Source organism: Primulina eburnea, chromosome 1 (genome assembly GCF_022965805.1).
Source record: "Primulina eburnea isolate SZY01 chromosome 1, ASM2296580v1, whole genome shotgun sequence".
Taxonomy (NCBI): domain Eukaryota; kingdom Viridiplantae; phylum Streptophyta; class Magnoliopsida; order Lamiales; family Gesneriaceae; genus Primulina; species Primulina eburnea.
In genome coordinates this window covers 34764538-34780808 of record NC_133101.1, presented here as the reverse complement: position 1 = coordinate 34780808, position 16271 = coordinate 34764538, and the positions used below count along the sequence as shown (strand labels likewise).

Sequence of the window (16271 nt, the reverse complement as noted above, 5' to 3'; positions counted from 1 at the left end):
TTCTGATCACAAAAGCTTGAAATATCTGTTTTCACAATCAGAGTTGAACACTACAAGAAAATAGACCTATAGTGACGGGAAATATCATCATTAAATATTCAAAACCCGTAGTTAAATACTTTTAATGACGGGATATTTCCCGTCATGGACCGTCGTTATTGCCCTCCTAGGTAAAAGTAATTAATGATGGGAATGACATCCCGTCATTATTGTTTTAGCATATTTAGTGACGGGATTTTACCGTCGTTAAAACTAATTTAAATGACAAAAAATGTTGTCATTATAATACCATTTGCCTCTCATTAAATAGTTTTTTAATACAATATACCTCTTCATTATATCATCATTTACCTCTCGCTAAAAATCGATTTAACAATAAAATTATCCCTCATTAAATTATTAATTACCCTCATAAAAAAATATTTTTAATTATGATGAAATTTATAAAAAAAAAATTATATTAATTTGTCATTATATCAAAAGATGACATTACTAATAAAATTTGAATTCTAGAACAAATAATTTTTTTGAACAAAATATTTTATAAAAACAACTACATCAGCATCTATTCATATATTCAAAATATACAAACTATCAAGTAATAATTTTCTAATCTATCAATGCTTGAATTCTTCTTTGAAGCACCATCCGATTAAGGCAACCTATTAAGTCCCGTCAGTGTGACATCTGTAAAATATAAATAGGAAAAGTCAATTAAAATAAAGATGTACTCAAATGATCAAATACCCAGATCCACTTTATGCAACATAAAAAATCTCACAAAGACAAGAAGTCGCAAAATCACCAACGATATAGGGAAAACTTAAGGCTTCAAATCCTCACTCAATACACTCTAAACAACCAAGAAAAACGAAGCCCAAAAGCTCACCTAAAATGAAGAAGAAGTAGGGCACACAGGGTCGCAAATTGCACAATAAATCCAACAATAATCTATTTTCCAAACTAAACTCGATATTCGACTATAACATTCAAAAATATCCAACAAGTCATTTAAAGTTCCAACTTTTCAAATCAACCAATTTATGAAATAGTTCATGGATAGACCTGGCACATTGAATGCAACTTCCTCGATGGTCTGTGCTTCTTCCATTCTATTCTTGGTGTGGCTCATTGCTGTTTCACCGAACCTGAAGAGAGTAACCACGGATCGACCAGAATGAGCAATCATGATTCCCTCAATGGGTCTGTAGTCATCAAGAAACGAATTGATAGTAGTCTCCCAATACACAACATCTCCTCCATTCGATTGGATACAGGTCAAATGGGAGTCTTCTAAATGCACAAGCAGACCTGTCTTCTGGCTGAAGTAGCTGAATAAAACATGGCTAATGATCTCTGCAGGTCCTTCGCTCCTAGCTTTCAATGTATGAGGATCAGCACCGAGTTTGAGAATGAAGCATCCTCTCCACCAATTTTCTTCTCTCCTGTGCACCTCGCAGTAGTAAACATGTTCGCTGTAGTCCTTGGATCAAGACCCTATGAGTAGAGAGCCATGAACCTCATTTAAGTCTGGTCGGTTTTTAAAGTTTAAAATTATTTATACTGCCACCTCCCATAAGCACCAGCTTTTGGGACAACTGATTTTTAACACATGCCACAAGCAATGCTCAAGTCTAGAAGTCAAAATCAACACACGCTTTACAGCGTGATGATTGTAGTTTCACAAGTAGTCCATCATCAACAATAAAAAACCTTACCTGAAGGGCGCGACGAAGGGGTCTAACAGGTCCTTTAGCAGCATGTGCACCAAGCCAAGGAGTATGCCGCCACACTAGCTTCTTATTGCAGCCAACATGAACCTTGCTGCCTCCCAGTGCAAGCTCAACATACCACATGTCGGGATTCATCTGCCAGAGCACGAATCCACCCGTCTCTGCTGCTTTCGCGGAGTTTCTTGCTCTTGATAACCTTTGTTGTTGTCTCTATATCAGATGATAGCATTTTGACCTTACCCATTGCATAAGCATTCTGTTTCGTGTTTTGAAGCTTCTGCCCTCCAGTTGCGGCTAGATATTGCTGCAATATGTACTGGGCAGAAGACGTTTCCCGGATGGCATTTCCACGGAAATTATTATCCATGTCAAGAACATTTAAACAGTAAAAGGTGACAAGAATCCCAACAAAGACCACCGTGAGTAGTACAACCTATTTATCATACTTTATTTCAGTAGAATTGAGGAATAACGAACACATTAAACAAAATAGCAAACAGTAAAAGGTCTTCATCCTCGTTGCATACTAGTATACTCTGAAGATTTCCATATTTATGGGCATTTCCAGCCAGGTCCTAACAGGTAACTCTTGTAAATACACTAGAACAATCAAAACATAAAAATCCACCAATCTTATAGTATGATCTCAACGAAAAGGAATTTCAAGCAAGCTTGTAAATAGTTTAATAACTCCAAATCTCTCTTTCTCTTGAATATATCTAAATTATATGCAGAAAGAAACAAGCAGAACAAGACAAAGCATCTTGTAGCCAAAAACAGCCATAAAAAACTTGCAAGAAAAGAATTTTTTAGTCCATGAGGCACAAAAAACAATTCTTGTCCAACCCAACCATTTCACAGTCTGTAGTAGCCCGAATTCCAAATTGGGTAATTAACGGATTAATGGTGATTAAGAAGGTTTAATGTGTAATTTTGACCATGGTCATGATCGGACGGACCGAAGATGGTTCGGTAGCACCGAAGTGTTCGGACGATCCGAAGTGGGTTCGGTGGATCCGATCATGAGGTGTCAAGAGCCGATGGACACGTGGGAGTTCGGACGTTCCGAAGTGTAGGTTCGGTGGATCCGATCGTGAGGTGTCAAGAGCTGATGGACACGTAGGGGTTCGGACGTTCCGAAGTGGGTTCGGTGGATCCGAACATAGCCTATAAATAGTGCTCGGAATTCCTCATTTTGGATGGCAAGTTCTTGAAGTTGTGTCTCATTTTGAGAGGTTTGGAAGGTTTCTAGGGTTAGTTGTCGGTCGAGCGATAGCCAAGAGCTGCCAGGATTGGTAGTGTAGCGACGCCTGAGTTACGAGGCAATCGACATCAAAGGGCTGTCGACGGACGAAGGTAAACCCTAAACCTTTGGTAGTACTGGTTTTGCTAGTCGAGCATGGTAGTATTGTTCATTGGGTATGCTTTTGATGCGTAGGCTTGTTCTAGACCTGATTAGCGGTGTTGCGTAAGGCTAGGCTTGCTGTGATAGAGGTACGAAAGTACTATCCGAGATATCCTGGTTGAGTATACATTCTTATATGTGTTGCATGATTATGTGGTGCATTGATATATGTCATATGATGCATGCTATTATGTCACGTTTATTACTGCATGTTGCATTTCATGTTGAGCCGTATCTCCTTCGAGATAGCCTTTACTGTTGAGCTGTATCTCTTTCGAGATAAGCTATATCTTGCGGGGCCGCTCAGCCCTATCTTGTCTTGTGGACGCATGGACACCGAGAGTACACAGTGGCCGACGGGTCGGGAGGGCTTCGGTGATCCGGGACATTTTAGGTCCACGTCTGTTCTTGTAGTGGATGCAGTGACCCAGAGGAGTACCGCGCGGCACTATCCACTTGGCGCCTCTAGACTGAGCATTTTGAGATCCTTTGTTACTCCTGTTTCTTGACTACCCTGGTATCATATCATAGCATGTGCATTTCATATAGGTTTGTATACTCATGCTTTTGTACTGGGCGTTCTTATCGCTCACGTCCTCGGTTTTTGTTTATCTTGGACACCCCATTCCCACGGGGCAGGCCTCAGGTTGGACAGCTCAGGAGGAGGAGGAGGAGGACGTTGAGTAGCTGGTTGGTTTAGTTCTTCGGTATCTTTTTGTTTCGATATGGTTGTACCGTATATTTCAGTTTAGTTGAGTTGTTCTGGATTTTCTATTGGGTTGTATAACTACCGTTTGGTGTCAGTTTTCCGCTGTTATCTCTGATTATTATTAATTAAGTTAATTGCATGCTTAGTTCTTCATTAGTAGGTGATTCTGGAACGGGTCACTACATTTATGGTATCAGAGCATGCTTACGATTTTGGGATATAGATTCTGTTTTGGGATTTTCGTTGACCATTTTACCATTTTCCCCATTCTATCTTGTAGCGATGGCTGACCACTTTGGTGATGAGAGTAGTCAGGGAAGTGTAGGTCGTTGGGGTGACCAGGACGATCGTAAGCGTCATAAGTTACCGTATGTTTCTCTAGACGTCATTCTTTCCGTTTCTACCCCGATGGGTCATTCGGTGTTAGCAAAGCGTCTAGTGATGGGTTGTCCCTTAAATTTTGAGGGTAACGAATTGATTGCGAATCTTATGATCTTGGAGATGGAAGATTTTGATTGTATTCTAGGTATAGACCTATTGACTACCTACCGAGCTACCGTGGATTGTTACCAGAAGCTTGTTCAGTTTCGTACGACTGAGAGCTCTAGTTGGTTTTTCTATGGTGAGGGAGCGCGACCTCCGATGCCAGTGGTATCTGCTCTGAAAGCCTGTCGTGCTTTAGAGGCGGGCGGGGAAGGCTACCTCATCTATGCGATTGATTCGTCCACAGGTAGTGTTGGTATAGATGATATTCCAGTGGTTTGTGAATTTCCTGATGTTTTCCCAGATGAGATTCCTGGTTTTCCTCCGGTTAGAGAGGTGGAATTTGGCATTGAGTTAATGCCAGGGACTGCACCGATTTCTCGTGCCCCCTATCGTCTTGCTCCATCAAAGATGAGAGAATTGAAGCAGCAATTACAGGATCTTCTTGATAAAGGTTATATTCGCCCGAGTGTTTCACCTTGGGGAACCCCAGTCTTGTTTGTCAAGAAGAAAGATGGATCTATGCGATTGTGCATTGATTATCACCAGCTGAATCGTGTGACGATCAAAAACAAGTATCCATTACCTCGTATCGATGATTTGTTCGATCAGCTTCAGGGTACCTCTGTTTACTCCAAGATTGACTTGCGATCGGGTTATCATCAGATGAGAGTTAGGGATGATGATATTTCCAAGACTGCATTTCGTACTCGATATGGGCATTACGAGTTTCTAGTCATGCCATTTGGATTGACGAATGCGCCAGCGGTGTTCATGGATCTAATGAATCGAGTCTTTCGGGATTTTCTAGATCAGTTGTGTTCAACAACAATTGAGATGTAATAACGATGTTGTTATTTCGTTTTGTTCATCCTCTAAGCCTGATTTCGAGGACGAAATCTTTTAAGGGGGGGAGAATGTAGTAGCCCGAATTCCAAATTGGGTAATTAACGGATTAATGGTGATTAAGAAGGTTTAATGTGTAATTTTGACCATGGTCATGATCGGACGGACCGAAGATGGTTCGGTAGCACCGAAGTGTTCGGACGATCCGAAGTGGGTTCGGTGGATCCGATCATGAGGTGTCAAGAGCCGATGGACACGTGGGAGTTCGGACGTTCCGAAGTGTAGGTTCGGTGGATCCGATCGTGAGGTGTCAAGAGCTGATGGACACGTAGGAGTTCGGACGTTCCGAAGTGGGTTCGGTGGATCCGAACATAGCCTATAAATAGTGCTCGGAATTCCTCATTTTGGATGGCAAGTTCTTGAAGTTGTGTCTCATTTTGAGAGGTTTGGAAGGTTTCTAGGGTTAGTTGTCGGTCGAGCGATAGCCAAGAGCTGCCAGGATTGGTAGTGTAGCGACGCCTGAGTTACGAGGCAATCGACATCAAAGGGCTGTCGACGGACGAAGGTAAACCCTAAACCTTTGGTAGTACTGGTTTTGCTAGTCGAGCATGGTAGTATTGTTCATTGGGTATGCTTTTGATGCGTAGGCTTGTTCTAGACCTGATTAGCGGTGTTGCGTAAGGCTAGGCTTGCTGTGATAGAGGTACGAAAGTACTATCCGAGATATCCTGGTTGAGTATACATTCTTATATGTGTTGCATGATTATGTGGTGCATTGATATATGTCATATGATGCATGCTATTATGTCACGTTTATTACTGCATGTTGCATTTCATGTTGAGCCGTATCTCCTTCGAGATAGCCTTTACTGTTGAGCTGTATCTCTTTCGAGATAAGCTATATCTTGCGGGGCCGCTCAGCCCTATCTTGTCTTGTGGACGCATGGACACCGAGAGTACACAGTGGCCGACGGGTCGGGAGGGCTTCGGTGATCCGGGACATTTTAGGTCCACGTCTGTTCTTGTAGTGGATGCAGTGACCCAGAGGAGTACCGCGCGGCACTATCCACTTGGCGCCTCTAGACTGAGCATTTTGAGATCCTTTGTTACTCCTGTTTCTTGACTACCCTGGTATCATATCATAGCATGTGCATTTCATATAGGTTTGTATACTCATGCTTTTGTACTGGGCGTTCTTATCGCTCACGTCCTCTGTTTTTGTTTATCTTGGACACCCCATTCCCACGGGGCAGGCCTCAGGTTGGACAGCTCAGGAGGAGGAGGAGGAGGACGTTGAGTAGCTGGTTGGTTTAGTTCTTCGGTATCTTTTTGTTTCGATATGGTTGTACCGTATATTTCAGTTTAGTTGAGTTGTTCTGGATTTTCTATTGGGTTGTATAACTACCGTTTGGTGTCAGTTTTCCGCTGTTATCTCTGATTATTATTAATTAAGTTAATTGCATGCTTAGTTCTTCATTAGTAGGTGATTCTGGAACGGGTCACTACACAGTCGGTACAAGTTTAATATAGAAACACAAGCAAATGCCAAAAAATGGAGATACAGCTGAAAAAGAAAACATCAAATGCAACTAAAGAAATCATAAAATTAAAAAAATACTGAAACCAATAGGGAGAGATGACTAACAATCGGGGTATTCTTAACTTTTCAATTCAGTTCCGTAGAGATAAGATTCAGTTCCCCAATACGCATAATAGTTCCAATAATTATTCATTACACAATTTAAATCCCAACTTCGATTAAAATATCGAATTAATCCACAATTTCAATTTAAATTTCCAACTTTTCAGCAATATGATTTTATTTACTAAATATTTCCCAAATCAAATCAATAAATTCCAAACATCAACTAAATATTCACAATTCTCAAAATAATCGCACAATTAATTCGATACTAATTTATAAACTCGTCAAATTATACCTCAAAGCTTTCCAACAATCGAACCTACAATATAAACCCAATATATACGTCAATATAACACACTACAATCGACGAACGCGAATTAAATCGAAGCGGGTAAAAATCCAAAATTTAGCAGCCTACTGAACCGAACAAAAGCTGGAATTTTGGACCCGGAAATCGCAAGATCAAAGCTTACTCTAGTCACTAGCAGTCTCAAGGCGGTAACCCACCGGGAACACGTCGGAATTACTGTTCACGAGCTGAAAAATGGGCTGGAAAAGGCTGGAATTACAGGGGAAAAACCAACCGACATACTAAGCTTCAAATCCCTACCAAAAGACAACAAATGAACCAAGAAATCGAACCAAAAGCTCACCAAAAATTGGAGGAAAAACACGCGCTGAGCAGCTCGCTACATGTCTCGTTGTAGCTCAACTTTCACTCGATTCCAGCCCTAATCGAGTTCCTGGGGTCAAGGCTTACCTGCTGCGGTGGCCGGAGCTCTGGTTTAGGCGACACGATGATGGTTGGATGAGGCGGAAGGTGGCCGACGGGATGCAGGGGAAAGGGTTTGGGTGTTTTTTTTTTTTGGGCTTTTTCTTTTTTTTTTCTTTTCCTACCGAAAATATATATTCAACTATACTATGAGGGGAATTATTAATTTTAATTCAAATAATGACGGGATTAGTAATCAACAATTACGAAATTAAAAATTCGTCACTAATAATTCAACTATTTAACCATATTTTTTTTACCCTCATAAAAACATCAAAAAAATACTCTTTTAATGACTACTTTTGTGTACATTCATTAAGTTTTTGTCATTATTGATCAAATTTCTTGTAGTGGAATATGAGACAGCGAATATGGCTGGATTTATCGAAGGACTTTGATTGTGAGATTAAATATTATCCAGGGAAGTCCAATTCAGCAGCTGATGCACTAAGTCGAAAGGTATGTTCTTTATCCTTATCGACTATGGGTGTTTCGAATTTGATACAAGACTGATGTTTGTCTGGATTAGCTTTTGAAACAGATTGTCAGCCTCTGAGATTACGTGCGATTCGAGCTGAACCAGAATTGATAGTGAAAACAAAAGAGGCACAAAAGGTTTATCAGAACGTACAGAATTCGATTGCTATGATCAAAACTGGACATCGATCGGAATATCAGGTGAATAATAGTGTTTTGTATGTGAATAATCGTATTGTTGTGCCGAATGTTTCAGATTTGAGACAACAAATACTATCAGAAGCGCACAACAGTCGTTTTAGCATTCATCCTGGTGGCAGGAAAATGTACAATGATTTAAAGGCACAGTATTGGTGGAAACAAATGAAATCTGATGTGACTAAATTTGTAGCCAAGTGTCTGAATTACCAACAGGTGAAAGCTGAAAGAAAGAAACCAGGAGGATTGTTGCAGAGTTTGTCCATTCCTGAATGGAAATGGGATCACATTTCCATGGACTTTGTGACGCAGTTACCGAGATCCTCCAAAGGCTGTGATGCGATTTGGGTCGTGATTGATCGATTGACCAAATCTGCATGTTTTATTCCATACAAAATGACCTACCGATATGATCAGATGGCCGATGTTTATGTTCGAGAAGTGGTTAGACTGCACGGAGTGCCGAAGTCGATTGTTTCAGATCGTGATCCTCGATTCACTTCGCACTTCTGGCAGAGTTTGCAGCAAGCTCTCGGTACGAAATTACATCTGAGTACCGCATATCATCCACAGACTGACGGACAGTCAGAGCGGACGATTCAGATATTTGAGGATATGCTGAGAGCCATAGTACTTGATTTTAGCACTAGCTGGCAAGATGCGTTGCCACTTTGTGAGTTTTCGTACAACAACAGCTATAGAACGAGTATTGAAATGGCTCCTTTCGAAGCGTTGTACGGAAAGAAATGCAGATCTCCTCTTTATTGGGATGATATCTCTGAAGCTCCTGAGACTGGACCTGATATGATCAGAGATATGACTGAAAAAGTGAAACTTATTCAGAATAAAATGAAGGCAGCCCAGGATAGACAAGCCAAATATGCCAACCTTCGACGTAGACCGTTGGTATTTGAGGCAGGAGACCGAGTGTTCCTGAAGATTTCTCCTTTCAGGGGTGTTGTCCGATTTGGAAAGAAAGGAAAATTGTCTCCGAGATATGTTGGTCCTTATGAAATTCTCGAAAAGATAGGAGATCGTGCCTATCGACTCGCCTTGCCGCCTTCATTATCTTGAATACATGATGTCTTTCATGTATCGATGTTGCGGAAATATCTCCCTGATGATTCTCACGTGATTCAGCCAGACGAGACCGAGCTGGAGGAGACATTGAGTTATGTCGAGAAACCGATCCGGATTATCGATCGTAAAAAAAAACAGCTCAGAACAAAGACTATTCCTCTTGTGAAAGTTCAATGGACTCGTCATGGCATGGAAGAAGCCACTTGGGAGACTGAATCTGATATGAAACAAGAATTCCCAGCATTATTTAAGTAATGTAGATATTTGTTCAGTTTGAATTACATTCTCTCTTAATGATATGATTTGACTATCTGTGATTTCGAGGACGAAATCGTATCTTAGGTGGGGAGAAATGTAATTACCAAAAATTAATCATTGCGAATTAACGATTATTGACTTATAATTTAACGTGATTATGAAAGGGCCACTGAGACACTATTTAAGATAATGTGCGGCCATTTATTCTGAATTTCAGAATGTGTTGCCGAAGCAACACCGCACCCGCGCTCAGGAAGACACCGCACCCGCGGTGCATGAACAGAAAGTTGGGGCAAATTCCAGTAGCCTCACCGCACCCGCGGTGCAAACAAGACCGCACCCGCGGTCGTGGAATTTCAGAAAATGAAAATGCTGCCGAAGCATGACCGCACCCGCGGTCTAGCAGTTACCGCACTCGCGGTGCTACGTGTTTTGCGAAAATGGTGCTACCTCGTCGAATTCATGCATGGATATATATATCATGATTCTTTCGAAATAATCAGCCAAAAATCGAGAAAAGGTCTGAGGGAATTTGCTGAAAATCCTTACGCCTTTGGTGAGAAATCCGTCCGTCTGATTTTGAATCCGATTGCGGTATTGAGTTCCTATCAATGTAGAATACAACTGGACGTAAGTTTTACTACATTTTGACATGTTTTAGAATTATGATATTGTCAGAATTGAATGGAACTCATATATGTTGTTCTTGACATGTTAGACATCGTAGAATCGAAGTCAGATTGAGAAACGGACTGATTATGGAATTGTTATGAATTTTTAGGGTATATTGATTTATACCAGACAGATTTGAATGGTGATTGGATTACGAATTGTATTGGATATGGGTTATGGATTGTAGCTGTGATCTGAGGATATGGTATTGACGGGGATATTGAAATTGTACTGTTATGTCGTTGATTTTGAATTAAATCCAGATTGATCAGATTGTTATTAATTTGAAAGTTATATTGACATAAGATTATTGATATTGTCATTACCAGACAGACTGTGAATTCAGGACTTCGACTGAGCCAGAAACCGACGAAAGAAAGGTATAAGTCAATGTGGTATTGGGAGATTGACTTTAGTCAGTTTAGACTTGAGTTTCCCTAAATCACATACTTTACTTTATTGCATTGATATTTGCATTTATTTGACTGATGTACTTGTTTCTTGAATTATAGATAGCAGGTATTAGACGAGTAATCTTGTGACAGACGTGTCTGATAGTGGTGGAATCGCCACGGGCACATTGCACGATGTCTCAAGATGGAATATTAGCGATAGAGCTACAGTCCATGACGGTTAGGTCAGGACACTGGATGTTGGTTATATCGAGTAAATAGGATTGGAATTCTTCAATTACGGAATTCGATATAGGAACACCATATTTGGTTATATCGAGTAATAGGATCAGAGTTCCTTCTATTACGGAATTCGATATAGGAATATCACATCTGGAAACCGGGATCCCTAGACTAGGATTGAGTCTAGTCTGAGACGTGGAGTCACGTATATGTTTGGCAGTTTTATTATTGATGATGTTTCAGATTTTGATACATATATCTGTTACCTGATTACATGCTTTATATTGTTTATATGATTGCATGTTTCGTTGATTTATACTGGGATTTATTCTCACCGGAGTTATCCGACTGTTGTCTTGTCTGTATGTGTACATGAAAACAGGTGGGACAGGATCAGGGTCCAGGAGATGAGGAAAGATCGTGATTAGAGTGGAGGCTCCGGACTTGGATTAGAGATAGGGTTGGAATACTTGACATTAGTTGTTAAACCTTAGTTTAGTTGAATGCATGCAGTACAGGACTTGTATTGTATTTTATACTGATATGTATATGAGTTTGATTTCACTGCGTTCCGCATTTAAAAAAAAAATTTAGACCCTGTTTTATAACTGATTAGTTAGTCCCAATGATGATTAAGAACTTGATTAGCGTCCGGGTCCCCACAGTTATTGAGTCGAGGGTGCGATTTCGATAATCGTGTTTGCTTCTCATTCGCACGAGCTTTCACATCATTTGGTATCAGAGCTTTTGGTTCTTTTTTATTCAAGTAAGCCTATCCGTTCAATTTTTCGTAGGATTTTCAAAACCGATTTTCGTGTAGCGATTTTCTACGACTTTGTTGGACAAAAACAAAAAAAAACAAAAAAAGGGGCATCATTTGGTATCAGATCTTTGGCTCATTGAATTCAAGTAAGTTATCGTTGTTGTTATTTTTCAGATCTGTCTCAAATTTCATTCTGTTCTCAGATCTGTGGTATCTTTTTGTTTCTATTGTCATATTTACCAAAAACAAAAACAAAAATTCGTTCTGTTTCAGTTTTGTGTTATCCTTTGTTCGATCTGGGTTATTTCTATTATCCTTTGTTATTTGATAATCCAGAATTCTCGAAAAATTTGTTCTGTGTTATTCTATCGTTCTTGTTTTTGTGCAATCCAAGTGAGACAGTTGCAAGTGTTCTTAAGTTGAATCTTGTTAGTTTGATAAAAAAAAAATGAAATATTGATCACATCTTTGAAAGAACTATCAAATTCGAGTGAAAAATATTTGAGTGCGAGCGTTATTTCTTTGCAGTGACCGGTTAGTATTTGAAGTGAAAAAAAAAATAGATAGAGAGGAGAGGAGCGAATTTTCTTTGGAGTGACTGTGAGAATTTGGGTGAGGAATATTTTTATTTCTACTAACATTTGTTGCAGGTACAATGTTTGAAAGAAAATTGGAGGAGGTAGGATATGACACGAACCAAGGACTTTCTAAGGTCCAGATGGAGGCATTGTTCGATCATTTTAGTAGGATAATGAGGACCCAAATGGAGCCTTTACGTGAGAGGTTTGATAGGCTTGAGGGTAGTGCTAGTGGGAGTAGGTTTAAATCTAAAATACGGGTAGATGCGAATATGAGGATAGAATATGGGAGAAGGAGTTTAAGCCTCTACGTGAGAGGTATAGGCGGAGTGAAGGAGAGGAAAAGTATGTGTAAGGCTCGAGAATTATCGGTATTATTGATGTGGGAATTGTAGAGATAAGAATGCATGAGTTATGAAATTTTGAGCAGCATGGCCGAAGCCCCACCGCACCCGCGGTACAAGAAGGACCGCACCCGCGGTGCCTTGATAGAGAATTGGTGAAATTGTGCGAACAGTCACCGCACCCGCGGTAATAACATGACCGCACCCGCGGTCATCGAATTTTGGAAAATCATGGGGCTGTCGAGAGCATAGCGCACCCGCGCTCTTATGCTGCCGCACCCGCGGTCGTGCGTGTCATGTGACAAACATGAACACTCGTCTCTTTGCATGCAACATATGATATGTGTCTTCATTTCAGTAACATATTCAGAACAAGAACCGAGAGCATCCTTGAAGAGAGAACTCATGCCTTTTGATCTTTGCACTTGAGATTTTGCTATTTCCGGTTATTCGATTTTAGATCCGACTTAGGTTTTGAACTCACCTCGTCAAGGGCTATCAAAGGATGTAAGTATTGTTTATTTCCAGCATGTTTCGATATGAATGTATTGAGGGAATTCAGATTTGAATTGGAATATGTGGTCTTGAGATATAGAGCATCGGATATTCGTTGTCAGATTGAGTTTCGGACACATTATGCTATTGTTTCGATTTTTCAGCATGTATTGTGTTGAGCATATGCAGATTTCAGCATGTATATTGATGTTAGATGAGATTATGAGTTGATTGTGATTGAGTATGCTATTACTGAGTTATCGGTATCGAAGAAGTACGCCGTTATGCCGTTCAACTGTATTGAAATCAAGTATTGTTCGTATATGAGTTGGTTGTGCTCTATATTGATAGAAGGTGCATCTATATTGCTATTTCAGATTTGAAGTGACAGGTTTGACATTTGATTCGAGATCTCGACAGACAGTGCGACAAGAAAGGTATAATTCATGTGGTCACGGGATTGCACAACTCGATTCAGATTTGATACGAGTTTCCCTAAATCACATACTAGATTGTTATTACATTAATTATGTAATGCCTTGTTTATTGATTTATATTCGAGTTCTGAGATAGGAGAGATTGGCAGACTTGCCAAAACTAGACGTTTCGGTGTATCGTCGCATAGGAGCAGATTTGCTATATGTGTAGACCCTGGATACAGAGTTGACCGAAGTCTAGGAATAAGACATACCGTTGCCCCGAGTGGTTGGGTAGGTAACAGACCGTCTTATTCACATCGGGATCCCTAGATTAGAAAAGAGTCGAGTCAAGATTCGAATTGTCGAATACAGATTTGTATTCTACTACATGTTTAGATGTATATTCATGTTACTTGATTTATGTTATGCATTTGTACATGATTTATGACATTGCATGCATCCATGTTTTATACTGGGATATGTTCTCACCGGAGTTATCCGGCTGTTGTCGTGTCTGTGTGTGTGCATGGCAACAGGTGGGGCAGGATCGGGGTCACGAGCTAGATGAGAGATGATGATAGCGTGGAGATCTCGGGCATTGCAGATTACTAGTGTTTTCTTATGAAACTTGTACTACTTATGTTTGTATTTGAGATTCGAACACTAGTGTATGGTTGTACTAGACAGATATGTATGTACATTATGTTGTTTATTTCAGTTAACGATATGTTATGCTTTATCTATACATTTGAATTAATGTTAAAAGCAAATTTTTGACCCACATTTTCGAACAAAGATCCAATTAAATCCCAAAAGAATTGAGTTAGAGCCCGGGTCCCCACAACAGGTGGTATCAGAGCAGTAGGTTCTGTAGACTGAGATAGAATAGAATGAGCGGGGTAGATCGAGTCATCCTCCTTGCTTTTGAGATGCTAGCATGACTTATTGCTTTCCCTATTATATGTTGTATTGTTATCTGAATTGATTTACAGCATTTTAAGCCTGAATCAGAATCGATTCTCGATCAGAGGTATATGATCAGAGGAGGGCTGAGACAGATGATATTGACTTTGTACTAATCAGTTTGATAATCAGATTTATGCCGCCTAGACGAGTGCCACAGCCAGAGCAGGGTAGCACATCAGGTGCACAGATGGACGTCACCGCTACACCGATGGAGACCTTATTGAAGAGATTCCAGTCTTTCCATCCGCCTACTCTGAAGGGCACAGAGAGTGCAGTAGAGTGCGAGAGCTGGCTTGATGATATCGAGATGCTGTTTGAGTCTTTGGCTTACACTGACGAACGACGTGTGAAGCTGATAGGGCATCAGATGCAAGAGGCTGCAAAGAGCTGGTGGTTGACTACAAAGAGAGCCTTGGAGCACCGAGGCATTGATATTACGTGGAAAGTTTTTAAAGATGAGTTCTATCAGCGCTTCTTCCCCGTCTCCTACCGGAAAGATAAGGGAGCTGAATTTGCGAATCTGAAGCAGGGCCAGTGGAACATCGAGGAGTATGTGGCTAAATTTTCTGCATTGCTACGATTTGCACCTCATGTGGCCGGGAACGACGAGGCAGTGGCCGATCAGTTCATCAACGGATTAAATCCGGATGTCTTCACTTTGGTGAATACGGGACGGCCTAACACTTTTTCAGAGGCACTGAACAGAGCTAAGGGAGCAGAGGCTGGCTTGATCAGGCAGCGAGGGGCTTCCTACGGTGTTCAGGGGCAGAGACCGCCACAGCCTACTACCGTACAGTTTCCATCACCTCCTCCTCGTTTCGATAGCGGATCTAGTGGTAGTGGTAAGAAGGAATTTCTGAAGGCTAAAGGCAAACAGTTTAAGAAATCTGGGAGTAGTTCATCGAGTTCGAGTGGATCTCGACAGAGAGGTCAGGGGTCAGATTATAGTGGCGCATACTGTGGTTCGTGCGGAGGGCGACATGCGACGGAGCAATGTCAAGGAGTTCTGGGACGCTGCAACATCTGTAGGCAACAGGGACACTTTGCCAGAGTTTGTCCCCAGAGAGGTGCATCACGATTCCAGAGTACAGGATCATCAGCACCAGCGCCACAGATGGAGAGACAGGCATCTTCGGTACACTCCTTTCAGCCACCCTCTACACAGACCCAGCAGAGGCCAGGAGGTAGTCAGACGGTGAGTCAGCCTCCCCGACAGCAGGCACGTGTTTTTGCCCTGACAGAGGAGCAGGCGCAGGAGGCGCCAGATGACGTCATTGCAGGTAATTGTTTCCTTTGTGGTTATCCTGCATATGTGTTGATAGACACAGGGGCATCGCATACATTCATATCTGAACATTTTGCATTGAGACATTCATTGCCTGTTGAGTCGTTGTCGACAGTAGTGTCTATAGCTTCTCCGTTGGGAAGTGGTTTGATATCTGTGACTACTGTTAGACACTGTATGCTTCAGTTTGAGGGGCATGAGATTGATCTTGATTGTGTAGTACTTGGTTTGGCTGATTTTGATTGTATAGTTGGTATAGACATGTTGACCAAGTACAGGGCCACGGTAGATTGTTTCCACAAGATTGTCAGATTCAGACCTGAACTGACAGATGAGTGGAAATTTTACGGCAAGGGTTCCAGATCTCGGATTCCCTTAGTATCTGCTCTGACTATGAGTAGATTGCTTCAGAGAGGAGCAGAGGGCTTTCTCGTATATTCAGTAGACCTACTGAAGTCGAGCCCAGCATTGGCAGATCTGCCAGTGGTTTGCGAGTTTGCAGATGTTT

At 41.1% G+C, this 16271-nt stretch overlaps 1 pseudogene; it reads right to left on the bottom strand.

Moving 5' to 3' along the window:
* Nucleotides 1-513: 513 nt before the first annotated feature.
* Nucleotides 514-7411, bottom strand: LOC140806763 (uncharacterized; annotated as a pseudogene).
* Nucleotides 7412-16271: the final 8860 nt, after the last annotated feature.